We start from the raw sequence: 17,498 nt of genomic DNA on the forward strand, positions 1-17,498 counted from the left end.
CAGTCGCTGGACAAGATATATGCAGATAAGCAACCTTTATTCCTTGTGGTGTGTATTCATTAAGGTGATGGGCTATCACTAACACACTGATCTCATACCTGTTTTTTCTGTCTTTTAATGCTTACCAACTGGACTTATACCTGTGGTCCTTAAGGATCGTCCAGGAAAATTGAAGTATTGAACTATCTTGAACTATAATATTTTTCCACTGAACTTGGGTTATATACCCCTGGTAAGGCACCATATTGTGCCATATTCTGTACTTTATACACTCTATTATCTTGGACTTACCAACCATTTCTAAGGAAGGCTGCCTCCATACGTGGAAGAGGTGTTTATGTGGACTTGTCTCTATATACCTATACAATACTGTTGTGAGCGCCATTGTTTATTACTCCTATTGTATACTATTATCTTTTCTGGTTTTTGTTTTAACAAGGCTGCACTATCAGATTGTAAATTTTCACGCAAATATGTGGAGAAACACAGACAGAATCTCTCAGAGAACTAATCGGTGTCAGAAAATATTTAATGAAAATATTGACCCATTTGACTGTACATCTGATCTAGATAGTCTATTTTGGGATGTAGAAAAACTACTGGTGAGAGAAACACGTATCTGGTGGGATGTGAAGGGTCTAGAACACTATATAGCAGTAGACCGCATCCCTAGGGGTCTACGTATTAACAAATCCCCCACCTTTGGTACCGACAATATTGAATTTATGAAAGAATGGGACCAAGCCCTACATAATTGTTCAATTAACTTAATGAAACTCATTTTCCATGAAAAAAGGAAGTTGTTTCATCAGGTAGAGGAAGAAAATAAAATTAAAGACTCCCTGTTAGAACCATTTAAGGAGAAAGAGGATTATCATATTAACGAACAGGTACTTAACAAAAAACTAGAAAGAGTGGAGACAGAAGTGATTAGAACTAAAGAGAAAAAGTTTATGAGGGATAAACACGACTACGATAACAAAAATATTAAACAATGGAAAAGACACACCATACAACACAATAACAAGAACACCCCCTATCCTGACAGTGCCCCTAAAACAGATACTAACTGGAAAACAGTTCAACAAGGATGAAAAAGATCACGATCTAGTCCACAGTACAATAAACATCGCCCCACAGAACACTTGCCCCTTAGGAACAGATTTGTTACATTGGATAGGGTGGATGCAAGTGACAGCGATGATGTTTTGTCTTCTGTCCGAATGCTACACGAGAGAGGGGGAAACAGGAGACATGTAAGAGAGAGTATAAATGTAGCCTCTACACTAAAACGCAGGCACACGGAAGAAGGGGAAAATGAGGGGGCATCCAGAAAGACAAAGAGAAAGTACAATACATCGACAATGGAACGCTAAAAAGCAATGGGATCTTTAATTTGTCCAAACAACAATTAAGTACATCAGAATTTTCATTACTTAGCAAAGGTCTCTCATTTGCCCCTACCACAAAACCTAGTAAGTTCCAAATGTTTATAGATATCAACAAATTCACAAGGAAACTTACGTTGAAAAGACATTTCGCTAGAAAAGAATCTGCTCTAATCTCAAATTATGAGAATGCGTCTAAATCAGGCCTTAAAGCCTATCTCAAAATTTTATCCACTTGAGTCCAGAAGCAGCCATATTGATCTGTTTCAAGAACTTGTAGTGAAAGATCTATGTCAGACAAACTATAAGAACCCGAGTAATCCCAATTTATCTAAACAAGAAACCATAGCCATGGAAACTCTCAGTAATAACAAAGAATTGATTATTAAACAAGCAGACAAAGGGGGCGGAGTTGTGCTGCTAGATAGATCAGCTTATATTGAGGAGGCTGAGAGACTCCTAAATGACGAAATATCGTATATGAGATTACAAAAAGACCCAACGGACGATTTTGTATCCACTTTGAGAGAAACCCTCTTAAAAGGATTACGTAAACACATTTTAACTAAAGATGAATATCAGTATCTCCTGGTTCAGAACCCTATTATCCCTATATTTTACTACCTCCCGAAAATACATAAAACTCTCAATAAACCCCCAGGAAGATCCATAGTCGCTGGTATAGACTCCTTAACATCCCATTCTTCTGAGTACGTAAATATATTTCTCAGTAAATACGTAACCAAATTAGAATCCTACCTGAAAGATACTACCAGCGTACTCAATATTTTCAAAAACTTTGAATGGTGCTCTGGATACACATGGCTTACTATAGACTTACAATCTCTCTACACAGCGATAGAACATAACAAGGGCATAAGCGCATACAGGGAGTTCTTAGACCCTGACCCCGATCTATCGGAGGAACATAAAGATTTTATATGTGAGCTAATTCGTTTTATTTTAACTCACAACTATTTTAAATTTTTAGAGACCTTTTACCTCCAGGTGTGCGGAACCGCAATGGGGACAATTTTTGCCCCGAGTTTCGCTAATCTTTTAATGGGGAGCTGGGAACAAACATACATTTATAATCCAAATCCCTTTTCTAAGAATATTAAAATCTCAGGAAGGAGATGATGAATCCATTGATTCTTTTCTGACATATATTGGAAACAATGACTACAACCTTAGATTCACTGCAAATCGTAACAAACACAACATCAAATTTTTAGACCTGGTCCTGACGGGTTCGGACAATAAAGTCGAATCCCGAAATTTTATGAAAACAGTTGATACGAATAGTTATCTACATTTTAAAAGTGGCCATGTCAGTAGATGGAAAACAAATATTCCCCTTTCACAGTTTTCTAGAATTAAGCGTAATTGCAGTAATGATTCTGAATGCAAAACTCAACTTTCCCTTTATGCACAACGTTTCCAAGATAGAGGATACCCAGATAAACTACTATCAGAAGCTTTGATGAAAACAGAAGAGACAACCAGGTCTGATTTAATGCAGTATAAAAACAAAGAAATAAGAACAGGCTATGTCCCGTTCATCACAAACTATAGCATGTGTGAACGTAGAATTAGATCAACATTGAATAAACATTGGGAGGTTCTGAGAATGGACCCCATCCTAGCCAACATTCCTCCTCTGAGACCTGATATTGTCTTCCGAAAGAGCTGAAACCTTAAAGATTCCCTAGCCCCTAGTATGATACCTGAAAACAACCCCAGTATCAGGAAAACATTCCTTGAAATAAATGGATTTAATAAATGTAACCACTGTAACATCTGCAAATACACAAACCCCAACAAGAAAGTGTTCTACAACTATGACAATAGTATGAAATATGATATTAAACAACTCATGAACTGCCAGACACCCTCTGTCATTTACCTGTTGGAGTGCTCATGTGGTCTGAAATACGTGGGCAAGACAAAAAGACCATTGAAATTATGAATACAGGAACACATCCAAAACATAAAAAACAGAATAGAGTCACACTCAGTGTCCAAACATTTAATTAGCACCCATAATTCAGATCCGAGTTTCCTTACTTTTAAAGGTATTGAAAATGTCCGTCTAGGGAGTAGAGGGGGTGATATCCAGACCAAGCTATCTAGACGCGAAATGTTCTGGATCTTCCAACTTGGCACTCTGGCTCCCGCTGGTTTTAATGAGGGTTATGAAATTGCACCGTTTTTATGAACTAATTTATTTTTATTTTTATCATCATTGTATATGTCTGTTTTTAGTATTATCTACCTCACTGTAATTTTATTGCCTCTACTATTGTAGATATCCATTTGGTCCTTTTTTATCATTATATGCTTTGTTACTTCCTATGTATATATATATATATATATATATATATATATATATATATATATATATATATATACGCCCTATGAGGGTAGTTACCACATGTGTTTACATCCATTCACTGTATTTATATTTACTGTATCTATTGATTATCATTATTGTTTTTACCATATATTGTCTCAACTATATAGGGTCACTGTCACGGGCACTAGGAGTTGCTTACCCGAGTTTCACCAGATGGAACTCTGCTAGAGAGGCGGGGTTATGGCACGCACCTCAAAGCAGGCAGGTAAATGGTTGGAGCGACACAACAGCAGGAGAGTAGAGATAGTCTGAGGAAGTCAGCGACTTGCAGCTATGGTTAGAGGAAAGTCAGCGACTTGGAGCAGTAAACTGGAGGCTGAAGATAATGTAAACACGAGGAGTGGACGTGGATAGGTGATGGTAGGTAGAGGAGGAGTCAGTGGTCTGCGTACAGCAAGCTGTACCACTGTAGTGATGGGAAGAATAGTACTGGTGCAGGTAGGTAGCAGGGTAGTCGGTGGTCTGCGTGCAGCAAGTTGTACCACTGCTATGAGAAGGAATGAGGACTTGTCCAGGTGCAGGAGAGTGAAGTTGAAAGGCAAACTGTGGCTGTATGGAAACAGCGCGAGTAGAGCAATGTCTTGTGAGGCAGAGATGGAAGGCACAATGAATAGTCTGTATGAAGTAGATGCCTTGCAGTGAGGAGAAGCTGGTCACAGCAGATATGCACAATAACGCTAAGTAGTAGCGTGAGGAGATATCGTAGCTTGAGTGAAAGCTTGTCCTAAATGAAGCAATGCAGTAACACAGTCTATATGGGTACTTGTACCCTGTGCAGCAAACAACAACGGATACAACTGGTATGCGAGCAATAGGCAATAGTCAATAGTCAGTAGAGCATACCCAGTTGTGTAGATCCGGAATCAGCTGAGAAGTGAAGCATTGTAGCGGTATGGGAACCGCCGCTGAGTTGAGCAGGGAGCAGCGTGGAAGCTGAAGCACGAGTAGAGCTGGAAGCAGTTTGGAAACTGTACACACGAATAGAGCTGGTAGCAGCTTGGAAACTGCACACAGGAGTAGAGCTGTAAGCAGTTTGGAAACTGCACACAGGAGTAGAGCTGGAAGCAGATTGGAAACTGCACACAGGAGTAGAGCTGGAAGCAGTTTGGAAACTGCACACAGGAGTAGAGCTGGAAGCAGTTTGGAAACTGCACACAGGAGTAGAGCTGGAAGCAGTTTGGAAACTGCACACACCTATAGAAGTTCACTGGGAGTGAGACTTCAAGATCAGGCCCCTACCTAAGGCTGCAGGTACCTTAAGTAGGGAGGGGTGAGTGATCAATCAATCATATTAGTGGTCAGGTGTAGTTGTTAAAGGGACCTGCGCATGCCCAGTGCGACAGGATGGCGGACGGCCGCGGTTCCACACAGGTGTGAGCGGGAAAGATGGAGAACCACGTACCAGAGTGGAGGCACTCACATTCCGGTGAGTGACAGTCACTATCACCCTACTGATCACTGTGATACACATACTAATGTTTATTTGTCTATATAGACTTTTCTGTATAAATATCCCCCCACTGTAATCATCCTTGTTGTTATACACACATATCCTGTATCAAGATGGCCGATAATGAAGCCATACTATTGAATATTCCTTCACCAAGATGGCCACCGCTATATACCACGTGACCTAGTATAAATTTGGGGCTCCGTGTAATGGTCATCTCTATCTATTGTTTCACTTCTATCCACGGTCACACTTATACCTTACTATCTATTGCCTGCCTTTTTACAAAATTGCGGCAGTACTGTAGTCGCGCATGCGCAGTAAGTCCGTTAGGACGCGCATGCACAGTAGGATCTATGCTATGCACATGCGCAAAATGGCGCAGCGCATCACTATAAATACCCCTCCAGCTAAGATCACTTATACTACCTCCTGAGGAAGTCCTGCTAAGGACGAAACGCGTAGGGGATCATTCTGTTCACTCCTGGGTTATATTTGGATCACCATACCATTAGTAATTCCTGTGTGGAGACTGTGGGAGGTTCCTGCTGTACCCGAGGACATGGTATATCTGTTACCTTAATTACAGATAAGCTTATGTTATAACTACTCAATGTGAGTGTGCATTTCATATGTTACTATTTATTAAATGCTGGTTTCTTTGAAATACTACACCATATAGTGCATTATTCTTTTTTTCCTATCCACTTTGTGGAGGAGAGTTATGGTGTTTATAGTATGCTGCTGATGTATGGCTGGTGAGCAGGCATCCAGTTTTGCTGACTATACTACCTCCTTGGAGAGAATGCTGATTATATATCATTGAGAGAACAGCCGTTTATTAGCTGTGTTCCAGTCTCTGAACAAGATATATACAGATAAGCAACCTTTATTCCTTGTGGTGTGTATTCATTAAGGTGATGGGCTATCACTGACACACTGATCTCATACCTGTTTTTTCTGTCTTTTAATGCTTACCAACTGGACTTATACCTGTGGTCCTTAAGGATCGTCCAGGAAAATTGAAGTATTGAACTATCTTGAACTATAATATTTTTCCACTGAACTTGGGTTATATACCCCTGATAACGCACCATATCCTGTACTTTATACACCCCTATTTTACTGTACAAATAAAGAGTCTGAGGGACCTCTGATTTGGAACAGAATCAGAATTACTCAGCATTATATCATACAGGTGTTGTGTATTTTTTCTGTTCACCAGTCGACTGAAATTCAAGGGAGATCTGACTGACATTGAAGGGAATTGATAGAAGTATCGGTGAACCCCGATACCCCAACAAGTTCTTAACAGGAAACACCAGTAAAAATCTTGTGTTCTTCAAAGACAACTTGTCCCTACAGGACTTATGCTTACAATGTTTCCAATTTGAAAGAGCCTTCAATAAAGACAGATTATCTCTCTCTTCTCCATTCCAAAAACCACAGCTCCCAGACTACTCCAAATCAAAGGCAATAGTATATGTCCAATTTAGATTCTCCGGTAGTCAGGTCGGTCCCAGCTACCTATCTTTTTTTTTTTTGTGTGTGTGTTTATCTCCATCTTTCTCGGGATTTTCTCCTGTCCAAAAAAGATTGGGAGAATGGGCCTGGAGCACCTATATCCTATTCATCCAAAAATCTTTACCTCTTATTCACAAAAATTGAATTTGTGCCTTTAGTCAAGTGTCTTTGAGGGCTATCAATCTCTTCACATCCCCACTCATCATTTTTATGGTCTCTTCTTTATCTTTGCAATCTCTTCTCTTTCGGATAGTCTGCTTTTTATTTATTTGTATCCAGACAAGAGTATTCTCTCTTCCCATTGTTGTTCTCCCTAAACTGACAATGGGTTTTATACTGGTCATTTTTTGTCCATTCTGATTTTGTAACCTGTTTCCTATGTCTGTGGCTATTTCTATATACTCTATCTTTCCATTCTCCATGATGTTTATATAGATCATCTTTCTTTTCCTCTAAAAAAGCTTTTTTATCTCTTTGGATTTTTTTTTATTTCCTATTTACAAGGTCTCTACAGTCTTTTTCTATCTTTCTTTCTATCTTTCTCTCTATCTGTTTACATTCTTCTAATTCTCTAAATGGATAAATGGACTTTTCCAAAGTCTGAATTTCCCCTTCCAAAAAGGCCATTTCCTTCCTCCTATCTTTTAAGATAAGCTGTATTAATGAAAATGAGCAGATATTCAGAAGGGCTCCATCATATGCGGACCTTCCCCTCTCCCCTCCCCCACCCCTCTAGCTGTGCTTTGAGCTCACTGAGTTACTGTGCTTATTGTTTACTGTGCTGTGCTGTCTCACCTCGTATTGTAATTTCGTTTCTACCTGTACGGCGCTACAGACACCTAGTGGCGCCCTATAAATAAAAATTAATAATAATAATAATAACATAAGGAATTATTGATAATTTATATGCACATTTTGTGGACATTAAAGAGTAAGACGAGGCAAGAAATAAACACTCTAGAATCTCGACTCTGCTCTTTCTTATCCAAACACAAATTAAACCCCTCACCTGATCTATTCACTCATATAGAAGCTGTCAGAGGTCAGCTTAACACACACACTTTCATGATATTTCAATATAAAAACATTTTTTGGGCCATTTTTGCTACATTTTTATTTGTGTATCAAGGGTTATAAAGAAAAGAATGTTACTAACTGAAAATGCAAATTCGTCTGAAAAGAAGTATAATTTGTGTGGGTACTGCACAGAAAAACGGCTCATAATGATGTTGGAATGTGATCAGCCCAAAAGTTCTAAAACAGGTTCAGCACACGAATGAAAAAACACTCAGTAGTGAAGGGATTAATGTCCAAGAAATGGAAGTGTTAGATTGTTACCTTAGTTCTAACATGAAAGTGCTAAATTTTTCATTCATATTGTACCTTCATAAGTTAAAATATCTTGGCGTCCATGTAACAAAGCAATATCACCATGCTGTTACTTTCCAAAATCAAACAAATCTTGGGACTAGCAAAACACATTAGGCATATCAACACAATAGAAATGAATGTCCAATAGAGATTACTATATCTCTTTTCACCCTACCAGTGTAAATCCCACCTCAAATGTATAAATTCATTCAACACATTATCTTCATTATCTTCTTGTTCAAGACTAAATATCTTGCAAGGATTCACTCAAGGAGGCGGACTGGGTATCCCAAATTTTAAAAAGTATTTCATAGTGGCACAAGTTGCCCAATGAGTTCAGTGCAACACGCCTTGATGTTGAAAGGTTTTAGCAATTATTGAAGCAGAGACCACCAAGCTGACATTGCTCTCTTCTCTCCTCTGGTTACTGTGATTGCACTGTCCCGATCTGATGGAAATTCAGCCAGTGGTGGATCTGCCACTGAAAGTGTGGGACCACCCGAACAAACTGTAAGCTCCCGCTCCACTCCCTTTGCCAGTGACCCTAATTTTTAGTAATCCAGTTTTTAAACTGGGATACATCTCATCGTTGTCTGGCTCATGGCTGGCAGATGGCATTGGGTTCTTAAATGATCTAACAAACTCTCGGACACTCCTGAAACATATATATATATATATATATATATATATATATATATATATAATGGTGGAAAGATGAGGGCACCCCAAGAGACATGTTCCATCAGTGGAAAAGATTAGAGCATGAAGTAAATTGAGGTAAATTATCACCGTCTTCCAGTGGAATGGTTGTTCTAGTAGACATACTGTCTATAGTTGCATTTACTCTTGGAAATGACTGTTTTTCCACCTGAGACAATTGTTTGGAAATCAATTCTTTCACCACTTGGTGTACAGGAAAACCCCTATTTTTCTTTAGATGCTCTTTACGAGAGCTATGAGTTGTGGTAAAAACTGACATTTCACTCATCCCCATAGACACACATATATATTTGAGAAAGTTTTACACATTATCCAGAATAAATAACTTAGGTGTCTCTTTAATTTTTCCTGATTCATCACTAGATCATTCTTCCTATATGTATATTGATAAGAGTCCTCTGCGCCACTGAGTGTATTCACATATATACAACTTCCAATATCAGATGGTAAACGAATGCAATACAGCAAATTGCATTGTAATTAAAAGAGAGAGAATACTTAAATTCAACTGGTGAGATGGTCCACGTGTCACACTGTGGTGGTTACTTCTTCCTCATAGGTATACAGTGAAACATGACATGTAAAAAGAAATACAAAATGCAACATAGTGCAACATCATTTAAGATAATACAAATAATTCAGCATTGTAAGGAATCCAATTGATTATTTAAACAGTCAAACGTGAATTCATATAGTAAGTTCCACTGTGTTCCCTCTCCTTTGTGGTTCTACTTACTAGACAGTAAATATACATTCGCCTTAAGTGCTCCAATGCTTATGGAGTATGATATAAGTTAATCCTTCACCGTCCAATTTTTATGTGAGAACACTTACAGGAAAAAAAGAAAAATCAGGCAGGGTATCAGAATATCTTTGTTTCTTTCTTGCATCAGGGATAATCCCTCGCGATATGTGGAAAAGGCAAAATAGAACAAATGTAATGTAATACCATTTGACACTAGAAAATATTTTTATTTGACATGGTGGCTGACATGGCAGCTTAAACCGAACATACAAAAATGGACCACAAACATGTATAGATATAAAAATAAGGAATAAAATAAAAAAAGAGGAACAATTGGGTGATAGATGGACCCCTACCAGATAGAAGTCTGAATGAGCGTATGATGGTAAATTCCCAGGAGTCTGCTCAAGCTTTGTTTCTCTGGTACTTCAGATGGTAATACAAGGATCCATTCTGTTCCAAAATAGACAGCCCTTACAAACCAAAGCGTTTCTACCTCTTAGGTCAGGTCTTTATCAAGGACGGGGCTGTTATAATTTGGCTCCCTTTTATACAGGAAGTCACTCAGATACAAAGTTCATAGGTCATATATTCATTCACAAAAATAATCTTCACATATTGTTTTAAAACAAATTTGCAATGCGTTCCAAATGTAAAACAAATAGGCGTAGCATGTTATTTGTCAGCAAACATACATCACTTGTTTTCCCAAAGGACGATTGCCCTCCTGTTGTTTTTATTCATTTCCACATCTCACACCACTCTCTTACGTCCCTTTATTATATAGATAATAAAAACTTCTGTACTGAAGAACGGAAATGTTTACTAAATATAAATATAAGGAGTGAGACGCTATTTGCGTTCCACTACTTGCTTCCTGTATAGTCCCAGTCTCTTTTTAAATTCCGTCTGTTGTCTTCTAAGGTTAACTTATTTGGGCCGAAGGTGTGACTCATATTGCGTTACTTACATGCCTTCCGAGATCTAACAAATCATAACTGAGGCTTGGAATGCATATGCTTTCCAATCTTAACTTCCAGTTTATCGGAAGTATATCTTATTTCTGCACTTATATATCTAAATTGCGTTACTTGCGTGCCTTCCGGGATCTAAAAAAATCATGACTGAGGCCTGGAACACATATGGGTTCCAAACTCAACTTCCGATTTATCGGAAGTATGTCTTATTTGTATATCTAATCGAAAAAGATCCCTTCCAAAATGCCCTTTAGCAAGTAGGTGAGGGTGGGGGAATGAATATTCCAGCAGTTAACAAATAAAATTAATAATAACAATATTGGTGCCTAATGAACTATCTTTATTACATATATTACTCATCTCATGATCAATATATCTTCTATAAAATACATATCTGCATTGAACATGCGGAATCATGTTCAATAAACCACATCGTCATTACAGTCTAAAACTTCTACATATTTGCATAATTTAAATGGGGCTTGGAGTATAAAACCCCTTTGGAACAATAAAATTGATAAAATACATATAGATATAGAAGGATGGAAGTAGTCACAGATATATAGAAAAAACATGGTTACAATGAGTCATACATGCAACTAATGTACCCCACATGTTTAATTAAACAGAATAATATGCAGCTTTGGTAACTTGTTATAACCCACATTATTTAAATGAGATGATTGAATGACATGGCCTAGGAAAAATAGATACAAAATAGAACAAAATAAGAAAACATAAAGAATAGGTTTATATCAGCTGGTGGATATTCAATCCAAGAACCATTTAAGCTCAAATTCTGCATTTAAACCATTGGGACTTAAAGTATTCAGATTATATATCCAGCTCATTTCAGATGTTGCTAGTTGCTTCTTAGAATTCCTAAATTTCCAATTAGGAAGTATCATTTGAACACCCCAAAAGTCTAAAATACTCTTGGGGGAACTGTTATGACACGACTTACAGTGGGAAGAGACAGAATGTGTTTCCTTTCTAATGTTGTATAGATGTTCTGATATACGTTTTTTTAATGGTCTTGTTTTTCCTACATACAGTAGGCCACATACATTTCAAAATATAAACAACATTTTCGTATTGCAAGTAATAAATTTGTTGATTCAATAAGTTTTACCTTTATGTGAGAATTCATTAATATTTTGAGTCTCATTCTTGATCATTTTACAACCCATACAATCTTAACATCTAAAAAACCCTTTTGTTTTAATAAGCTTTTTTGGAAGATTTTCTTTTTAATGGGCCTCTGATCAATTGATCTTTTAATCTTGGTGCCCTTTTGTATCTAAATGTTGGTTTTTCTGGAAGTATTTTATGAAGAATTGGGTCTTTATGTAGGAGATTACAATGTTTTTTTATGATTTTTTTCAAAATGTTTATATTATTGCCCATATTGGGTGGTAAATGCAAATTCTTTTTTTTTTTTTTTTTACTTTTTATTAGAAAGGGGGGGTATACAGGGACCAGAGGGAGGGATGGGGGGGGGTAAATGATTCACGCATCAAGTAAGAGAACGAATGTGCTTGCTTAGGAATATCTTTCCATGTCTAGATTCCACTGGAACTGGAGTGGAAATTGATTGTGATATATGGCCCATGGGGTTCAAATTTTGTAGAAGGAGACGGAGGAGCCCCTCAGCACACTAGTAATGTGTTCCATCTGGTAAGTGTGCCAGATCCGACTGCAGACCATCTGGAGTGTTGGTGGTGTGGAGTTTTCCAAGAGGCCGCTATTTGACATGTGGCAGCACTGATGATGTGCCTAAAGAGTTTGTGAGCAGATTTAGTGAGGTCTGGGATGGGTAGTGGTAGTAAGATATGTTTAGGGTCAGGTGGTATAAGATCATTTAGGATTGTTGAGGCTAGAGCAAGAACTGCTGCCCAGTATGGGCGGATCCCAGGACAGTCCCACCATATATGCATGAATGTTCCCGTCTGACCACAGTTTCTCCAACAATCAGCGCTGGTCTGTGGATATATTTTTTTTGTAATCTCGAAGAGACATAATACATCTATGCAACAATTTGTTAGCATTTTCTTTAATGCAAACATTTATAGAACAGTGAGCCGTACCATCAAATACATCCGACCATTCTTCCTCATCCAGTACAGTTCCCAGGTCAGCCTCCCACTGCGTCTGAAAGCGATCCTTAACAGTGGCAGAAAGTAAAGTATTAAATACAATAGAAATGAGACCTTTGGAGGTTGGGCCCGAAAGACATAGATTCTCAAATGTGGAGGGTGGTCTGGAAGAGAGTTGAGTTTTGACTGTTTGATCGTAGTGCCTAATCTGAAGATACTGATGGAACTGTCTCGGAGCAAAGCCACACTGTTCCAAAAACTCCGAGAATTGTGGAAATATTGCTGTTCTGGTTATATGGTTGAGTAACAGCAGTTTGCCTCTGCCTGCCCATTCCGTATACATAGAGCGAGATAAACCGGGCGTAAAGGCTGGGTTAGACCATAAGGGTACTAGAATCGAAGGAGTAGGAGAGAGGGAAGCTAAGCGATTGCATCTAGACCAAATTGATAGTGATGGGGCCAGGACTGGATGGGCTCTGACAGAGGCCGGGCGCTGTGTGGCTGGTAGCCATAGTACAGAGAAGATCGGTGAGCCACCCAGTATCTCTGACTCTATGTCCACCCATATCCTAGTTCCAGGGGGAGAATGCCATTGTACACACTGGGCCAGCCTCGCAGCGTAATAGTAATTGCGGATGCTAGGGAAGCCAAGACCACCCGCCGCGGGAGAGTGCTGTAGAATGCAAGCAGATATCCTGGGTCTCTTGTTCGACCATATAAACCGCATTATTAAAGTTTGTAACATTTTCAGAATAGAGTGGGGGACCCTGATAGGGAGAGTGTGGAATAGGTACAATAACCTTGGGAGCAAATTAATTTTCACAGACGTTATCCTTCCCACCCAGGATATCATGAGTTTGTCCCATGTTTTTAGATCTTTTTTTTATACAGGCTATGAGGGGGGGTAATTAGCTTGGTAGATATTTTCCACCTTTCTGGTGAGGGCTATGCCCAATTATCTTATGTATTCGGAATTCCAGTGAAAGGGGAAATTTAATTCTAGGAGTTGCTTTAAGTTAGGGGGAATATGGAGGTCAAGGATATCTGTTTTGGCTGTGTTTATCTTAAAGTTTGATATTGTGGAAAATATTTCAAGCTCTTGAAATAGGTTGGGGAGAGAGGTTAGAGGGTTAGTTAGAGTAAGGAGAATATCGTCCGCATAGAGGGCTATCTTATGGGTACTGGAAGGTAGTTGTATCCCCGTTATATTAGGATTTATACGGATTCTCATAGCTAGGGGTTCTATCACCAAGGCAAATAGAAGGGGAGACAGGGGACACCCTTGTCGGGTTCCGTTTCGGATAATAAAAGATGGAGAGGAGGCTCCATTCACCTGTACTGAGGTCGAAGGGTTATGATACAGGGCTGACACCCCTTTGAGGAAGCGGTCTTGGAAGCCATACGCAGCTAAAGCCTGCATCATGAAGGGCCAGCCAACGCGGTCAAATGCCTTCTCCATGTCAAGTGACATAAAAAGAGAGGGTTGTTTGTTATCATTAATATTTTGGATAAGATCTATGATCCGCCTAGTATTGTCCGCAGCCTGTCGACCCGGGACAAACCCGACTTGATCTGGATGCATTAGCCTGGGGAGCACGGAGTTAACTCTATTCGCGAGAATTTTAGCATATATCTTGAGGTCAACGTTTAGAAGTGATATGGGGCGATAGCTGCTACAAAGGGAGGGGTTCTTACCTTCTTTTGGGATTACTGATATCCGGGATCGGGTCGTCGCCGGGTCAAAGGAGGCTCCGTCAAGGATGGCGTTAAACCATGTGGTGAGTTTAGAGCTAAGGACACCTGCAAATTTTTTATAGTATTTGGCTGGGAAGCCATCTGGGCCTGGAGCAGAGGACACTTTCATGCCACGTAGGGCAGCAATGGTTTCCTCCTCCGTTATGTCTAAATTAAGGAATTCAATCTCTGCTTCAGAGAGCCGCGGAAGTTGACAAGAGCGTAAGTAAGCATTTATTCTGTCTTCTAAGTCAGGGGGGGGGGTGGAGATGAGGCGTCTAAGTTATATAACGTCGAATAATACATTTGGAATTCCTTCACTATCTGACTCGGGTTGTATGTCACTACACCCTTTGGGTTTTTAATTGATGTAATCGTATTACGCGTACGTCTCTGCCGCAGCCTCCTAGCCAGGAGAGAATCTGCCTTATCACTCTTTTCGTAGAAGAGCTGCTGGGTCCATTTAAGACTACGGGCTGTTTTTTTGGAAAGGACCGCACTGAGCTGGCCCCTCACTGCCGTCAGTTCTCGCAGGTGCGATGGGTCTAGTGAGCCCTGATGTTGAGCGAGGAGGGAGATAAGTCTAGTCTCTAGTGTAACTATCAGCTCTTTCTCTTCTCTGTGTCAAGCAGAGGCAATGCTGATGAGCCTTCCACGGATTGTGCATTTATGCGCCTCCCAGACTATGGATGGTGATAAATCAGGGGACTCATTCATAGCAAAGTAATCATTAAGTGCCTCCGCTAGCTCCAAGCATGTCTTAGGGTTAAGTAAGAGGGTGACATCTAGCCTCCATGTTAAGCTTTGTTTGGGGAGATTTGCTATTTGTAACTCAAGTGATATCCCCATATGATCTGTCCAGGTAAACGGATGAACCTCAGCTTTACAAAGTTTGCAAATTCTTTTTTTATGTTGATCCTCTTTTGAAACATTTGTACCAATAACTCTCTTCTTTTTGAGTAGATCTTCCCTATTTATTGTCATTATTCTACCTCGTGCCTTTTGTGTTTCTTCTACGGTATATCCCCTATCTCTAAATTCAAGTTCCATTTGATCTAATTGATCATTTGATATTTTGTCATCTGTACATTTTCTCTACACCCGTAAGAATTGGCTGTATGGTACTCCCTGGAGCCAGCTCTCATGGTGTCCACTATTTCACAATAAATAGGAGTTAACATCTTTTGTTTTTATGTAGCTTTTGGTTTTAATTATACCTTGTTCCACATACAAAGTAATATCCAGAATATTAACCAGTTCTTTACTAATGGTAAAGATGAAGACTATATTATAAGTGTTATTATTAATTGATATTGGCAAAAGGAATCCAACATCTCCAGATCTCCCCTCCATACAAAGAAAACATTGTCTATATACCAATGCCAGGACACCAGGTTTGCCCCAAATGGGTTTTCAGTTCCCAAAAACCGGCAATCGCAGCTAGCCATAAAAAGATTGGCATAGTTTGGGGCAAATCTGGTGCCCATTGCTGTCCCAGTTCTTTGAAGATAATAACCTCCATCAAAGTAGAAATAGTTGTTATTCAAAATAAATGTTATACCTTCTATTATGAAATCCATCATTCTATTAGAAAAATTAGCATTTTCCAAGTGGGATTGTATGGCTTTAATACCTATATCATGTGGTATAATGGTATACAAAGCAGTCACATCTGCTGTGACTAGTATATAATTTTCTCCCCCCTCCACCTGAAATAGTTTATTAAGAAAATCTCCAGTATCTTTCAAAAAGGTGGAAGTTGAGCTCACCAACGGTTGTAAATATGAATCGATATGTGATGATAGATTTGTGGTGATACTATTAATCCCAGATATAATCGGTCTTCCTGGGGGATTTTTTATACTTTTGTGAATTTTTGGCAGAATATAGATATGTGGAATAGTTGGTTCTTCTATTATGAAATAGTCAATCTCTTCTTCAGTTAAGATATCCCTATATTTGTCAATGACATTTTTAAATTTCTCTTTCATGGAATTAGTAGGATCTTGCTTTAATTGACAGTATGTATTTTGATCTGATAACTGTCTTTCTATTTCTTTATTATAATCCTCCCCCTTTATCAGCAGGTTTAATAGTAATAGTGTCATCTTTTTGCAATTTTTCTAATGCCAATTTTTCTTTTCTAGTTAAATTACATGTATTTCTTTAATTTTTCTTCTCTGAACCTAACATGGTCTTCATCTCATCTGTAATAAGCCTTTTAAAGCTTTCTATATAAGACCCTTTCATGTGGGTTGGATAAAACGTTGATTTTTTCTTAAACTTATAATTTTTAATCTCAGTTTCTGCTTTAGTTCCTACGTCTATATAGCAGTTTTCTTTTGATCTTACAGATAAAATAAATTTTTTAGCATGAGTTTATCAATATATTTTTGAATATCTATATATGTCGTAAATGAGTCTGGCATATACGTGGGAGAGAATTTTAAACCTTTCAATAAAAGTGAGATCTCATCGTCAGTCAATATTTTCGAACTTAAATGATAAATTTGGCTCTCATTATCTTGATTTTTAGCCCTCTCTTCCTTTTCACAATCTGTTATATTGGGGTTAGTTTTTTTCTTTTAATTTTCTTATAGGATGGGCTACCACCTCTTTTGCCCCTTTTGATGGTTTTCTTAATTAGTAACGTCTGGGGTTGATCCAGGATTTTTTCCATCTCTTCATGGGAAATGGACTTCTTTCTTAAACAAGGCCTTCACTCTCTTCTCTCAGTATTTCATATCTATTTTTGATGGGAATATTAATATTTTCTCTTGTTTTATACAGATCATTCCTTCTAAATCCATTTCTCCATGATGGATAAGAATAATGTTCTTCTTTTTCTTTGTAAGAGTCCCATTTATCATTCCTATATTTAAATTCTGTAAATCTCTTAGGCCTGATGGGACTTCTTCTCCTATAATTATAAGAGATTTCTCTTTGCTGTTTCTTTTCCCTTCAGTTTGATGGTACTGTGTCACAAATTTCAAACTTATATTCTTTCATACTTTCTCCATCTTCTATCTCACTGTCATCTATATCTGTTTCTATATTGATTGCTTCTACCTCTATCT

This window comes from Mixophyes fleayi, chromosome 2 (genome assembly GCF_038048845.1).
Source record: "Mixophyes fleayi isolate aMixFle1 chromosome 2, aMixFle1.hap1, whole genome shotgun sequence".
In the NCBI taxonomy this organism is placed as follows: Eukaryota; Metazoa; Chordata; class Amphibia; order Anura; family Limnodynastidae; genus Mixophyes; species Mixophyes fleayi.